This window comes from Lissotriton vulgaris, chromosome 6 (genome assembly GCF_964263255.1).
Source record: "Lissotriton vulgaris chromosome 6, aLisVul1.2, whole genome shotgun sequence".
In the NCBI taxonomy this organism is placed as follows: domain Eukaryota; kingdom Metazoa; phylum Chordata; class Amphibia; order Caudata; family Salamandridae; genus Lissotriton; species Lissotriton vulgaris.
This window is the reverse complement of record NC_141694.1, coordinates 1,395,535,045-1,395,551,054: the sequence shown is the minus strand read 5'-3', so window position 1 is coordinate 1,395,551,054 and position 16,010 is coordinate 1,395,535,045.

Here is a 16,010-nt window from a genome sequence, read left to right as displayed (position 1 = left end):
GGGACTCTTGGTGTTGTTTAAGGTCACAATTTTGTCAGGGTCAGGCTTCATGCCAGCTCCAGAAAAGATGTGCCCAAAGAACTTTAGTGTGGCCTGGTGAAACTCGCACTTCTCCTTGTTCAGGGTCAGGTTTGCCGCCAATAGGGCATGACAGACCCGATTGAGTGCGATGTCGTGTTCTCGGACATCAGAGCCATAGACAAGGATGTCATCGCTGTAATTGAGCGTGTTAGGAATGTTTTGAATGACTTGCCGAATCGTTTCCTGAAATATTTCGGCCGCTGAGGAAACTCCGAAGCTCAGTCTTTTATATCTAAACAACCCCAGATGGGTTGCAAAGGTGGTGATATATCTGGACCCCACATCCAGTTCCAATTGATGGTAACCTTTATTCAAATCTAACTTGGAAAACACGGTGGCCCCATTAAGCGCTGCGATCATGTCGCTCAAATGTGGTCCCGGGTGTCGCTCTCTTTCGATTGCAGTGTTGGGCAGGCGCATGTCCACACAGAGTCTGACTTTGTTGGCCGTGCCCTTCTTTGGGACAATAACCACTGGTGATACCCATGGGGTCGGGCCATCAGTGCGCTCGATGATGTCCGCAGCTAACAAATCCTGGAGTTCTTCCTCAACAGCAGTCTGTAGATGAAATGGTACCCGTCGAGGGTGTTGGGCGACGGGCCTGACTTGTTCATTAATATGCAATCGCACCTGACAGTCTTTCAATTTGCCCAATCCCTGAAACAATCCGGGAAACTGGCGAGTCACATCTTGGTTGTCGCTGACCTTGAAAAGAATTTCTACCAGGTGAAGCCGTTCAGCGGTTGGTAGGCTCAAAAGACAGTCTGCTTCGGGGCCCTTGATTACATGGATGACCGCTGATATAGTTGTGTTGTCGTGCGTAAGGGTCGTCGAGAACTTCCCCAGGCAGGGAAGTGGCTTCTTGGCCATCCACGTGAAAACCCTCACAGGTGCAAATGTCAAAAGAGGTCGTGGGCTCATTCTTTCGTATTCGGTGACTGGAATGTAGTTTAAGGATGCACCAGAGTCTAGTACAAACTTTGTGTCGTGATTTCCAACTTTGATATCCAGCCGAGGGTATCTCTTAAGCTGGTCCGGGTCTGCCGCTAAGTTCAGATATTCTATGGTGTATGCTGAGTCTCGGGACGACGGTCTGGATTCTCTGGAAGGTGACCTTCGCTCCCACCTGGACCGACGGGACTCTCTGCTAGAGTGTGACGATCCAGAGGACTGTTCCGTCTGATCTTGGACAGCTCGCGAGTGGTGTCTTCGAGTGTCGGACCGAGACATTCTTGGGGCTCTGCTTCGTGTGTCAGACCGTGTTGTCCCTGTGGCACCACTTCGTTTCTCTTTGTTGTAGTCCCCACACATCACTTCGAAGTGGTTAGTTCGACCACACTTCCGACATCTCTGGCCCATGGCAGGGCAGCTGTCCACATGAGGGTAATCATACCCACATCTGTAACATTTTCTCACTCCTTCCGGTTTTCTCTCCTTCTTCCATGGTTCTCGTCGTTGATATCTTGATTGTTCTTGACGGGAAGACGTGTGCGACCTCCATTGTTTGTCTCTTGAGCTTCTTCGACTGTCGCTTTTGATGTGCACACGTCGCACCTGTTCATGACTCCCTTTGTGTTCCGTTTCAATATCGGCTGCGTACTTCTCCGCCTGATCATAGGCTCGTGTCATTTCCTCTATTTCATCCAGTCCATGTACTTTTCTCAGTAGGCGCCTCCTGAGTTGATCAGAGTAACATCCGTCTATCATTTGTGATTTGATGGCGTCATCCGTGGAGAAATTATCAAATTCACATTACTTGGCTAGTCTCCGCAGACGCATCATGAAGGCACTCATGGGCTCATCCTTCCCTTGCCGAGCGGAGTGGAAGGTATGGCGCTCGTAATCTACATTTCGTTTGTGAAGAAACTTTTTATTCAAAACCTCACATGCTTTAACGTAAGTATCCACCTCAGTAGCAGGACGGTCTTTGAGTATTTTAACTATCTCTCGCCCCGCCAGGTTGCGCAGAGCAATCAGTTTCTTTTTGTCTTCTGTAATGTCTGAACCTTCAGTGTAATCTTCAAACTCTTCCAGCCATTCTTGCCATTTGGGACCCATGCTCCCTCCAGTTGTCACCTTGAGAGGCGCAGGTGCCCGCAGGAGCGACCCACTTGGTGGAGGCTGAGCGTTATCCTCGTCGGACATTTTGTAGCAATCTCACTTGGTTTCACCAATGCTTGTTTCCTTGCTAATGTTTGTTTACTTATCAATGCTTGTTTGTTCGCCAGTGCTTGTTTGACTTCCGGTGTCAATGCTTGTTTGTTTACCAATGCTTTGTTTCTTTGCCAATGTTTGTTTTATTTCTTTCGCCAATGCTTGTTTGTTTGCCAGTGCTTGTTTATTTCTGCTGCCAGTGCTTGTTCACTTTGCTCACTGCCTGACTTCAAAATGGCCGCCTATAGTTTGCACAGGGAGGATGTCCCAAAAGTCGCCTGACTCAAAGATGGCCGCCGTGGTTATCTGCAGGCACTACTTTCTCTCTCGGCATTCAGCCCCTCTCTTCACTCGGGACTCACCGGCCGTCGTCTCCAGGAGCAGTATCTTCCTAATTCGACTCCCTCTGGTCGCCACTGCAGTCAGGTGAGGTTGGGGTGGGCTCCCGCCTTCCTTTGCAGAGTCCTCGGCGGCGACAGGCCAATCCTCACGCATCCAGCGTGAGATACTCCGACATCGGAGTTCAGGCTCCGATTATTTCGCGCTCAGCAGCGCGCGACAGCAGGCCTTCGTGGGGCGATCTACCCCAGGGATTACTCGTCTCTTGGCCACCACAGTCACCAGGTCGGGTTGGGGTGGGCTCCCAACTCGATTCTTGAATTTCCCGCTCTTCGGTGCCGATAGCGTGCCAAAGCTCACGCATCAGGCGGGACTCGCGTTTTCAGCGCAAAAACGTCTTCTTTTCTCGAGCGCTTCAACGCTCGTGGTAGCGGCTCCCTCTGGGCTCCCACAATCACAGGAGGGGCAGGGTCACCTACTATGAGTCTCTCCTCTGGCTGGCAGCAGTACACGGCAGCAGGCTTTTCTTGTCCAGCGCTGCAGGGGGACAGGGCTCTCTCACTCGATCCTGTGGGCTGCAAGTCTTGCTCATCCCACCCTCGTCGCCAGTTGTAGCATCCTGCTACAATAAACACAGACACTTCTTGCTGTATAACTCAGAGCTTTATTTACTGCTTCTTACTCCTGCCCTGTCCCTACTCTAACTGCCCCTTTCCTGTGTCCGCTCCTCCTCTTCCTCTGGCCCCTTAGCTCCGCCCACTCCCAACTACTAGTGTGCTGACTTCACAACAGGCACTTTGCAAAAAAAGGGTCAGTTTTCACTGTAAAAATGTGGTGTGTCCATATTGCATTTTGGACCATTTCCTGTTGCGGGCAGTAGGTCTACTCACACAAGTGAGGTACCTTTTTTTATCAGAAGACTTTGGCCGTGTCCTGTCATGGGCAGTAGGCTTACCCACACAAGTGAGGTATCATTTTGATCCGAAGGCTTCGGGGAATGTGGGGTGGGTAGAATTTTTGGGATCCATGCATATTTCACAACTTTCCATCACAGACATTTGAGGAAAATGTGTTTTTTTACAAAGTTTGAGGTTTGTAAGGGATTCTGGGTAATAAAACCTGGTTAGAGCCACTCAAGTCACCCCTTCCTGGATTCCTATGGGTGTCTAGCTTTTAGAAATATATAGGTTTGCTAGGTTTCCCTGGGTGCCATCTGAGCTAGGGTTCAAAATCCACAGCTTGGCACTTTGAAAAAAAAAGGGTCTGTTTTCACTGTAAAAATGAGGTGTGTTCACGTTGAGTTTTGAGACGTTTTATGTCATGGATACTAGGCCTATCCACACTAGTGAGGTACCATTTTGTATCAGGAGTATTAGGGGAACACAGAATTGTAGAGCAACTGTTATTACCTTATGACTTTTGATGCATTTCTGTCTTCCAAATGTAAGACAATGTGTAAAATAGAAGTCACTTTAAAAAACGTCTGTCCTATAATTCACATGCTAGTATGGGTACCCACAATTTCAGAGATGTTGAAATACCTACTGTTTCTAAAGTCTATGTTTTGTTCCCATTTCTGAAATGTCTGGGTGTCTTTGATATCTAATTTTCACTCGAAATATTTTACCAAATGAATTGCTATATACCCTCTACACAATGAAAAACCATTGCAAGACGCTGCTCATTTATTGGCTCTGAGTTCCTCGAGACCTACAAGTCCTATATACCCCACAACCAGAAGGGTCCTGCGGATGTAACAGTATATTGTTTTCAAACATCTGTTGTACGTAGAGTTTGTTACAGGTGAAAACGTTGGCAAAAATGTCTGTTTCTTTCATCTCATTTTCAATTTGTTTTAATTTCAACTGTTAGTTTCTACATCAAAATCTTGAAGTATCTTCACAAATTACCCATTGCTGAATTCAGAATGTTGCCTACTTTTCTGAAATGTATAGCTTTCCAGGCTCCATTATTGCTCTTATACCCATTTCCACTACTAACTGGAAGGAGGTAAAAAGCACAAAATGTAGCACAAATATGCTATGTCCCAGTAAAATACCAAAACTGTTTTAAAAAATGTGGTTTTCTGACAAACGTCTGCCCGTCTCTGAAAGCTGATAAGCTGGTGATTTCAGCACCACAAACCCTTTGTTGATACCGTTTTCAAGAAAAAAATCAGATGCTTTCTTCTGCTGCACTTTTTTTCCATTTTTCCTGGAAGAAGCAAAATTGAGCTGTATTTTGGCTAATATCTAGTTCCCCTCCAGGGAAATCCCCATGATGTCGAAAGAAAAGGATGCAAATTTGCGTGGATATCTTATGTGGACAAAATGTTACAGGGGCCTAAGCGTGAACTACCCCAAATAGCCCAAAAAAAGGCTTATTTTATTATTATTATTATTATTATTAATAATAATAATATTAGTATTATTATTATTAATATTAATATAAACTTGAAAAGCACACAGTTACCCAAGAAGGGTTTCCCGTGTTGGACATAGGCGGCAGCAAAGCTGCAACAGCAGCTAACAATGACCCCGTGTAACAGAAGCAACCAGGCATGACGGCTAAGAAGCAGTGTCTTCAGATTCTTAGGAAAGATAGGCAGGGAGTGACAATTCCTAAGAGAGACCAGGAAAGAAATTCCAGAGTTTCGGGCCAGGTAGGAAAACTCATGCGAGCAAGGCAAAACCTGGGCACTGCGAACAGTGAGAGGCTAGATGATCTCAGCTGTCTGATGGGCACATAGGGTTTCACCAAGCTTTGAATGTAAGAAGGGGCAAAGCCATGTGTTGTAATTTACTTGTAGTATTCAAAGAGCTTGTTAGGTAGAATTCTTACTATGTCATATAGAATGTTAAACTGGCTGTGGCATTGTAAGCTTGGAGCTGATGAGGACAGGACTGTTGGTGCTGAGAGGACAAACCTGCAAACAAACTACTTTTATTCTAGCTACATTTTGGAGTACTCCTCTTCATTAAACTGGTGACGAGGGACCTTACTTGATTGGGGACAAGCATTCTCAGCATCAATTCCCCTACAAGAATCTCTACATGAATTTATGGAATTTGGACTATTTTCTTTTCATGACACTTGGACTTGGATCAAACCTGGACTTTCAACGATAAGTGAGTTATACATTTATTTATATTTACATCTTCTTCAATGTAAATATGTGATTACGACATAATTGACATCTGGATACTGGCTTTACTTGTTCACTTCAATTGACGCTTTACTGGCCTTACTTGTTCAATTCAATTGACGCTTCACTTTAACTGGATGAGAGATGAAATTCTCTATTTAAAGAGAGAGATGCTTGTATTTTCAATTTTTTACAAGTATCTGACTTTTGGTTCTTCCTAATAAACTAACTTGTACCTGCTACGGAGTTAGCCAACGGGTGAAACTTAACTGCCATCGGCTGCATTTTTCGAGCAGCGGCGGTGTTCCACGCTGCATCATGCCATTGAAACTGTTGCTGGGAGCCGTAGTCGAGACGACGCTACGACGAGACGTCATCCTCTTGAGTTCTTCACGCGAGATCTCAAAACCAAGGAGACGTCATCACGTGAGGTCACGCAGCGTGACCTTGCGTGACCACCATCTTGGAAACCTTTACTTCTGCATTGTAAACAATTAAAGTTCGGCATTACAGTAGCACCTATTGATAAATATTGTTTCTAACTACGCAGAGCCAGTACATTTCGATCTTCGTTTTCCTAATAACAAAGAGATCGACAATACGGTGAGATTTATTTTGTTTGCCAAACCTGAAGAAGCTGTTTTCAATTTTCATTTTTGAAACAACAAAGGGACAGTGAATTACCGATTAACGACTGCGGTGACCACCTTATTTATTTTACATTTTTGTTTTAACTCTAAGACTCAAGTTAATTATAAAAGACTTTATTCGTTTTTGTTTTATTATTTTGAGATTATTACTAGCATTTTCTTATTTATCCTGCATATTCTTATTCTGATCTCACATCACATACAATGGCTTCTTCCACTAGCATGTCCCAAACCCCAACCTTCCTATCAGAAAAAGGAGAACCTATCCTGCCATGGAAAAGGTGAAAAAATTAATTTGATCATATATTGTGGCCATAGGTGGGGAGAAATTTTCAGCATTCAGAAAACAAGCTATTCTGTTGCATAATTTAGGTGTAGAAGGGCGCAATATTTATGATAGCATGGATCTCATTCCGGTGGGTGCTGGTGACGGGGAACCCAATGATGTGTACGAAATGTCTATGGTTATGTTAGAAAAATATTTTGGCCCCCGCATTAACGTAGTTTTGGAGAGGCATACGTTTTTCACCAGAGTTCAGGGTTCAAATGAACGTGTGAAAAGTTATGTGGCCTCTCTCAAAACCCTAGCACGTACTTGTGATTTTGGCGATCTTTCTGATTCTTTAGTCAGAGATCAATTAGTGAGGTGCACTAATAGTACTCGAGTGCAGGAAAAGCCATCGTCCAAAAATTCCACGCTGGTGGAAGCTGTTGCAATTGTTGAAGGGATGAAGAACATGTCTTCGTGGGTGAAGGAAATGAGGAAAAATCATGATGATAAAAAGGATAGACCTAATGAAGTTCACATGTTGAATGAGGATTATGGCTCTGGAAATATTGAAAATGTTGAAAGTGTAGCCAAAGTCTCACCTGTAGAAAAATGTAAAACTACTGACAAAGATTCACGGACACGTAATCCAATGAAGGGATTACCAATTAAAACTGATCATTCCACTTCTACTTTGTTAAATACTAATTCCAATGATAAAGCTTCTAAAGATTCCTTGAAACCTAAGTGTTTCAGATGTGGGAGTTTTTCATATTACTCTACCACAATGTTATGCCAGGGAATCAATTTGTATGAAGTGCGGAATTAAAGGACATTACGCTTGAGTATGTAAGTCAACAAAGGGTTCTGAAAAGAAAACAGAGGTGATCCACACTATCAATATAAATCTCAATGAGTGCGATGGGAAAGTAGATGGGGACAAACTATCAATGCCAGAATGTGATATACTTGGGAATGATTTTGAATTTGTTGTTTTAGCTGATTCTGGTTCCCCGTACACAATGATTGGCAACAAACAATGGGATGAAGTGGTGGGTTTGAACAATATAATGATTTCTCCTCCAGATATAAATCCTGTCAGTTATGGGGGAGCAAAGATCAATGTTCTTGGATATCTTGAAGCTTTTATTGGATTTAAGGAAAGAAACAATGTAGGAAAGGTGTACGTGGCAGAAAGGGGAGACAACCTGTTGGGCTGGAGGCATCAGCGTGATCTTGGAATAAAGCTCAACCCCAATGCCAAAGATCCCAAAGATCAGGTGATGTTGGTAGAATGCAAAAGTGAGAAAAGGGTGTGCAATGATCAAAGTCATGAGTATTTTGAGAGATTTCCTCAAGTCTTTTTGCTGATACACTTAGTTGTCCAAAGGGATTTGAGCACTGCATCACTCTCAAAGAGAGAGCGGTACCTTGTGTGCATAAAGTGAGGAAGGTGTATATTGAAACTGTTATTTGTGGGTCGTGCTTTGTTTCAATCAAAATTAAGCTGTAGGCCGTGCTCCAGTAAAACACTCCCCACTCAGGAATGTATCTACTAAATGCTAAGGTTGCAGTTCCAGAAAGTTCTGGACTGTCTCACTGGGCACAGGTTTAACAAATGCTGGATCTCCAGCCAGATTCAAAATAAACTACTAGATGCTTCTGTATGCTTTTATTTATTCATCTTATTCAGTAGTTCCGATGTGTTGTATACACACACTGTTTCTTCATATCTCTGTAAACTTGCATACTTCAGTTCCCATAATGCATTGTCATCTGTTTTTCAAAACATACATGTACTTCCCTCCCAATGTATTTCGGCACGTTGTGCCTTCGTCAGGGGATTATCTAAAAATAAATAGCATGTGCCAACGTTCATATTTGTGGAAACTTATAGATTTTTTGCCACCACCGTGTGTGATTAGTACCTTTGTGAAATGATTGGATTTCTATGATGCCTATTCTTAGATATCGGGCGAATGTCTCGTTGGTCTTATTTGAACAGCTTTAACGCTTCCGTGTCATTAGTAACAGTTCTTCAATGTGGTACGCGCTTTCTAGCCACACGCTAATCTATTTAGTTAAAACACGCAGTTTAACATAAGCAAGCAGAGCATTAAAGCATCAATACCGCACACGTAAAAAGATGGTTATGTTTAAACTTCCGCATCGCGTAAACCAAGAGCTAGGACATTCTGTGATCCTGAGTAGAGCAGATTTGGTACTATGACCAGCCCTAAAACCGGACTGTGATGCGTGGAGCCACTTAAGGGTCACAACAAATAAGGAGAGTTGGGTATTAACATGCCGTTCCAGGATCTTAGAATAAAACACAAAGAAGGGAGATCGGGCTTAAATTTGATCAGCAGAGAGCATCAAGATCATCCTTCTGTAAGAAGGGGAGGACAAGAGCGTGTTTCCAGTTCTGAGGTACGTACCCTGCACTCAAGGACGTGTTAAGGAGATTAAGAATCACAGTTAGGGCAGCGTCATCTAAAATCCTGAGTTTTGAAGGAGGAAGGGGATCAAGTGGGGATCTGGTGTTTATAGAACCCAGTACCAATTGCAATGTCGCCAGGTCCATAGGGGACCATAGCCTAATTTGAGAAGATTCCTCATGCTTATTATCAGAGGGGTTTATGACCTGGTGCCCAACTGCTTGGGTTACAGAAAACACCGGACTCAATAATTTAGTAACATCAGCAGCTAATTGACAGGGAATTGACTCCACTTTGCTTTGAAAGAACGTAGCAAGTTTATCACACTGAAGTTGAGAAAAAGAAGGGGGTGCCAGAATGGTGCTCGCTGCCAAGAGTTCATTCACAACTTTAAAAAGAGTCTTCTGGCAATGGTGGGATTTAGTGATCTTCTCTGTGAAACACGTTGCACAAGCAGATATTTTTTCTGTGCTACCACATATTTGGTAGATGGGTGAGGGGAGTGGAAAAGGCCTTTATACTAAATGGCACTGCAAAGTGATACGTCCAGCAGAATTGAATAGGAGGTGCAACGGATAAGGTTTAAAGGTTGGAAAAATTAGGGTCCAAAAGATGCCTTTCAACATGAGTAGGAGCTGAATTAAGGAGGGAGAGACTTAGAGTGCCCAAGTTGTCAATGAAAGCCAATGCTAGATTGTCTTTGGTGTCCTCATGATGAAAATTAATATCACCAAGCAAGGTGAAATAGGCTACCCGCAAATTATGGTGAGTGATAGGTACGGGCCCCTGAAAAGGTCAATTTAGGGGAAAAGGAAAGAGAACATAACAGGGCTTCACAGTTCAGAATCTTGAGGACCTCGTTTCTACACTTATATATCTTTTTAAAGATGATGCCAATACCTCCGGCTGTTCTGGACATCTATTTATCCTCAGCAGAGCAAAATTGTAGCAGGTGCTTAGGGAGGGAGCGACAATTTAAACTGAAACACAGAAATTCTTTGGCTGATGATTTCCCACTGCACCAACCAAATTTAATTCTGTGACTCTCTGGTTACACACTGACCTCTGCAGTGCATTAACTAATAGAGGTCTTCTAATGCACTACAGTGTATTTACCACCAAGTAACAACTTTTTAAAATGTATTTTTTATTCAAGCTACCAATTATTTTATATGGAGCTACCTGATGGTCAAAGGTGTGGCTAAAAACAAAAGACCTAATTTATGAGGAATTGGCCTCGCGCAGTCCACAAGTCTTCTTGCTGCGCTGCCCTATGCCAATGTGAAAGGGCAGGAATGCACCTTATTTATGAAATATGGTGCATTCCTGTCCTTTCCCACTGTGTTGGTGCACAATGCGGCCAGGTTTGCTTTTGTGCAGGAAGGTGACCTAAGAGGGGTTTTCCTCTTTCTTTGTGAGCTGCAGAATAATTATTTGCAAATTTTTTTTATATTTAAGGTTGTTATTGCATATGCATGACCGATATTTGTAGATGCATGTGTTTTATCGCTTTTTTTTGTAGAGCATGCCTGCAATGAAATAAATAACAATTGCACCAATTTACCACAGCCAGACATATCGGCTTTTGAAAATGCTTGTTTCACATGTTCCACTGTCTACTTCACCCAACCCACTTTCTTTTTCTGCGTAAATAATTATATTGGGGGAAAGGCAAACAATATTGTTCCTAGGGAGAAGAAAACACCCTAATCTGTCTTTGCTTCTAAATAGATGCGTCTACACAAGGCGCAGTTTCTCATTGCAAGCGGCCTTTTAATTCTGACAAGTCTAGTAACAGAAGTTAGGAGACCCATCGGAATTATTTTTGTTCACAAACAGATGTTTTCTGATGAAAGCAGCTGTAATTTCCATGTGAAAGACTGGTGAAGAACAAGCCTGAATCGTGGTAGAATCACTGATTCCTGAGCAATATTCCCCAAAATCTTGTAATTTCCAATAAATTCTTGTCCGTGAATTATAGGGACCCCTGGTAATGGTAATTGTGGGGTGGGAAAATAATGGAGACAATTCTGGGACACTTATAATAGACACTTCTCGGATGATAGTGATCCTCTCCTTAGGCTATCTATGGAAGTGCTACAGAAGATAAATAAGTGCAGTTAAGCAATGAGAACCATTTTGTTTCTGTTCACGTGTGCAAGGTATAGATATGTATGTGTTTGTAGAGGGGGTATGTGTGAGTGTGGGGTATATAATCCAAATGTAAGAGACAAAGGGGGAGATTTGCTAAGATTTTGCACCGTGTTTGCGTCACAAACGTGACGCAAAATGGCACAAAATCTTTTTTTCCTAATTAGCTTTCCAGCGCTAAACTTGTTTAGCGCTGTACCTTTTGAGCTTGTACCTTCCTGTACAAAACGTATGCTAGACTCACACACACACACACCCTAGTGCTATGGTTCTAAGGTGGGTAATCACCGCCGGCGCAAGGGACAGGGGAAGAGAGACCCATATCTTTGAAAATATGGCGCTCTCCTACTTCTTCCCTGTCGCGCAGCACAGCCTTGTGGGAGGCTGCGCTGCATTGCGTGGAGATTTGTTAAATCTCCTCCTCATTGTGAGAGGAATGTGAAATAAGGACATTAGGAACATGAAAAGCAAACAAGGCAATAGAGAGAATGAGAAAGAAGTGCAGGAATCTCACAGTGTTAGAACTGGCAACTGCAATCAGTCGAATTTGCTACACTGTTGGACTTCATTTTCTGTGAAATATAAGTTGAGAAAAAGCCAAGGGACAGGGCTATTCTTTGATGCTCTCTGAATGATCCCTTGTGAGATCTGTTGGGTACTGTGCCTAAAATACATGAGATATACAAGTTGCCAGAGCAAACTACATTAACACTCAGATAAATGCATGCTGAATAAATCATCTGTTTTTGGAAAATGAGAGCTTAATTACGACCAAACACTCTACAAAAGAAACCGGCATATGGATATTTGGAGGTAAGTAAACAATTTAATTAATAAAACGAATTTCGTAGCGCGCGCTGCATCGCATTTTGCACGGCCCTCAGTTCATGGATCCAAAACACGGTAGCCCCTGCAACTTCAGCAAATGTGGAACCAACTGATGCCACAACGGATACCACTGTTGGTCTAACTCTATCAGAAACATTAATTCATTCCATCCACACGCAAACTGAGTACACTGTAGCCCCTACAACTCATATCCGACCTGGTGACATTTCAATTGACACCGTAGCGGACGTGGTATATGAGCGCATGAGAGACCTGGTGGACAAGAACTTTAACATGCTTTGGAAAGGCCTAGACCGCTTGAAGACATTGATAAACAAATCAAACACACACAATAGTACATTTAAACCTATAACAAAGTCGGGGGGTTCAGAACCCTAAGCCTTTTGGTGGGGAGAACTTAAATGCTCAACGGAAAACCTCGAATTTTACATCCCCCCCATTTAGAGATGCCAGTGCTATATGCAGTAAAACCAAAGATAGCTTGCCATCTCAACCTATACCTATGCCCAGTGGAAATATTTCATTATGTACAGATCATACTGACTACACTAACAACAACCCAACTCCTAATACTCACTCAGCCAATTGTGCTGCTACCACCAATCCCATAAACTTCGCCCTTTTGAGGCGTGACAATCAGAGTGCTATCTCCCCCCAAGAAATCAATGATACTGGGTCATCTGTACAGTCTAGGGGCGATGTTCTCAATTTACCACCTGCAGTATGTCCCTATGTCCTAGTTCTAGCAGGTGTCCCCCTCCTAAGAAAAAATCAGAACGAGACCTAGGACCAGCTGCGGAACAAAAGCGCTGGTTGGTAGATTACACATAAAGGCTTTAGGGTGGCAAATATTGGCGAGATTATAATGGTGCGTAGGGTTGGTTGGGTAGGACCATCAAAAAAGAACATTAACGGAGACTTTGTTGTCATTAATTTTAGACAACTGTTACAAGTAAAATCAATATTGATGACACAGGAATTTAATAATAACTTCCCAACTCTCGTTTGGTCATTGCCCCTGGCTTTTTTATATAAGCCAACCCCGGGGTCAAATACCTTTACCATTCTTCCACGCACTATGCATAATAGATTCTCTGCCTTGTCAGGGTTAGGCAGCCTGGATTGACTGCTCCTCACTCCAATACCCGTTGTACCTGTCATAAATGGTTCCTTGTCCGATTCTTTGGAGATTGTTACCCCAAAATCACACTATCTAAACGACCCAAACTTGCAGGTGCTCAGCTGGAATGTTGCAGGCCTGTCCTCCAAGCTAAGCTCCGCAGACTGGGTTAACATAGTCCAAAAATATGACATACTAATGTTCCAAGAAACATGGAGTACGATTGATTAATTCTTAGAAGGCTTTGCTTGTTTTAATAATTTTGTACCATCCCAAAAGCAGGACGTCCATCTGGTAGCCTTTCAATTTGGATTAAAATTTCATCAGGTGGTAGTGTAAAGTCCCTTCCTACAAATAATGACAATTTTCAAGCCTTGATGTATACACAGGGAGCTTCAATTTGCTTTATTAATTTTTATAACACTGATTTTGTAATCCATCCTAACATTAATTTTATTATTTGATTTGATTTTATTGCTAATTTGCAAAATCAGAACCTGTTCCATCATTTGGCTGGAATTTGTCTTGGTGGTGACTTTAACGTTAGACTCTCAAGAGAAAATGGAATAGCTACCACATTTACAGTTTATGAGCTTGCATGTAAAATAGGGATTGAACTGTCAGATCACTAGTCCACCTGTAATTTACTCAATGTGATGGAAATTGCAGATGCGTGCCAAGATAATAATCACTTAATACCCACCTATAGGGGTGATGGTGCGCCTCAATTATTGATTATGTCTTTATATCTGCCTCTCTGGAAGATCTCTTATTAAAGGCAGAGGTCTTATGTACCTCGCAGGACGATCATAATTCAATTTTAACAACAATTAGATTAGCCCCCAGACCAAGTCTTGTTAAAGAGCCTGGGGCAAGTAATTTATCCGCTTCGACTGACAAATTAAGAGGAATCTGGAAAGATATTAATACCAATATTTTATTTTCCAACATGATAAAATCGTACCCATTTCTCATCAAAACCTGTCTGTCATTCAGCGACCCCAACCCAGAGGTTATCAAGGCATTTAGTGATCTGCGCGCTGGCATTAAAGAATTAATCTCTAGGCCTGCGTTCTACATTAATCAGGACCTTAGATGGTTCAAAAGTACTTGCTCGCGAGCAAACAGAGAACTTCGTGTAGCATTGACAGCAAGACCTAGGGAGGCAACTCTTATTAAATCTATTTGGGGCCATTATAAAAAAGCAGTCAGGCAACGTAAAGATGAGCTCCTAAAAGAACGTTGGGATAACTTTGTCTGTGCCGCTACAATCAACGATGGAAACGGTTTCTGGGCGGCAGTTAAAGACATGAGATCTATGGGTTTAACTCTCACTCCCCTAAGCTGCAACATAGATAGCAAAGCTTGGGAAGCCCATTTCTCCAAAATGTACACAGCCTCACCCCTGAATGAGTTTCCGTTAACCAATCTTCCTGTTAAACGGATTTCAATATCAGTGTCAGAAGTAGAGGATGCCATTAACCAAAGCTTAGGCAACAAGGCCCCGGGGGCAGATGGGCTTCCCATTGACCTCATCAAATACAAACTGGATGTTTGGGCACCACTTTTACTCAATGTTTTTAACCATTTAACAAGCACTTTTATCCCAAGCACTTGGTCTACCAGCACAATTGTGCCCATTTTTAAAAAAAGGAGATCGATCCAACCCTAGCTGCTACAGACCAATCTCCCTTATTGACAATACCTTGAAGATCTTCGGGAGGATTTTGTTTAACAAAATAAGGTCTTGGGATGAAAGGGAACTTATTTTAAACAGATGTCAGCTGGGTTTTAGAAGCAAACTTGGAACAGTGGAACAGTGCCTTAACTTAAATTTGATTATTGGCAAATGCACAATAGCCCGTAAGTCACCTATCTACCTGGCTTTCATGCACCTTACCTCAGCCTTTGACTTTGTCAATAGGTCACATCTGTGGTCAGTCCTATTAAACTACGGGTAGGATGAGACATTTGTACATTTCTTAGCATACTTGCACAGTGACTTGAAGGCACGGGTGAGGATTAGCAAAGACGGGGAGGTTTCAAGGGATATTATTATCAGAAGAGGGGTCAGACAGGAGTATGTACTAGCCCCTCTTTTACCCACCCTATACATAAATGAACTACACAACGTACTGTCAGAACTTACCAACGACCTACCTATCATCAATGGTAATGCACCCCCTGCCCTACTATATGTGGACGATGCAGTCCTAATGGGCCGCACCCCAAATGCACTACGCACTTTAGTCAGGGGTTTTGTAGTTTTTATGGCAAATTTAGATCTTTGCACCAATTTGAAGACATCTTTTATAATGACCTGTTGCCCAAAAAAAATTGTATTAATTCAATAACCTCCGGTCCCGAATACTTAGTATGCACACGCACTTTCCCGTATTTGGGATTAGTATTCTCTGACACCGGATCTTGGGCAGCTCATGCTGCCCATAGCAGGAGTAAATTTATAAAAGTGACAAACTCGGTCTTGAGTCTTCCCCAATCTAAATATGCAGAGGTAGTTTTATCTATAACTAAAATTTATAAAACACAATGTATCTCCACTGCCACATATGGCGCAGAAGTTTGGGGTTTTATAAATGGTAGTGGAATCCAGAGAGTGGAAAATAGATTCTGTCGAAAAATCCTAGGGGCCCAAATTTTCTCACCAAACTTTGCGTGTCATAAGGAACTAAGGGCCAGATGTAGGTGGCCCATTACCGGTCGGTAACGGCCGAAATTAATGAATTTCGGCCGTTACTGACCGGTAATAGGCTTTTCTTATGTAGGGGGCCGAAATTAAGGATTCGGTAATTAC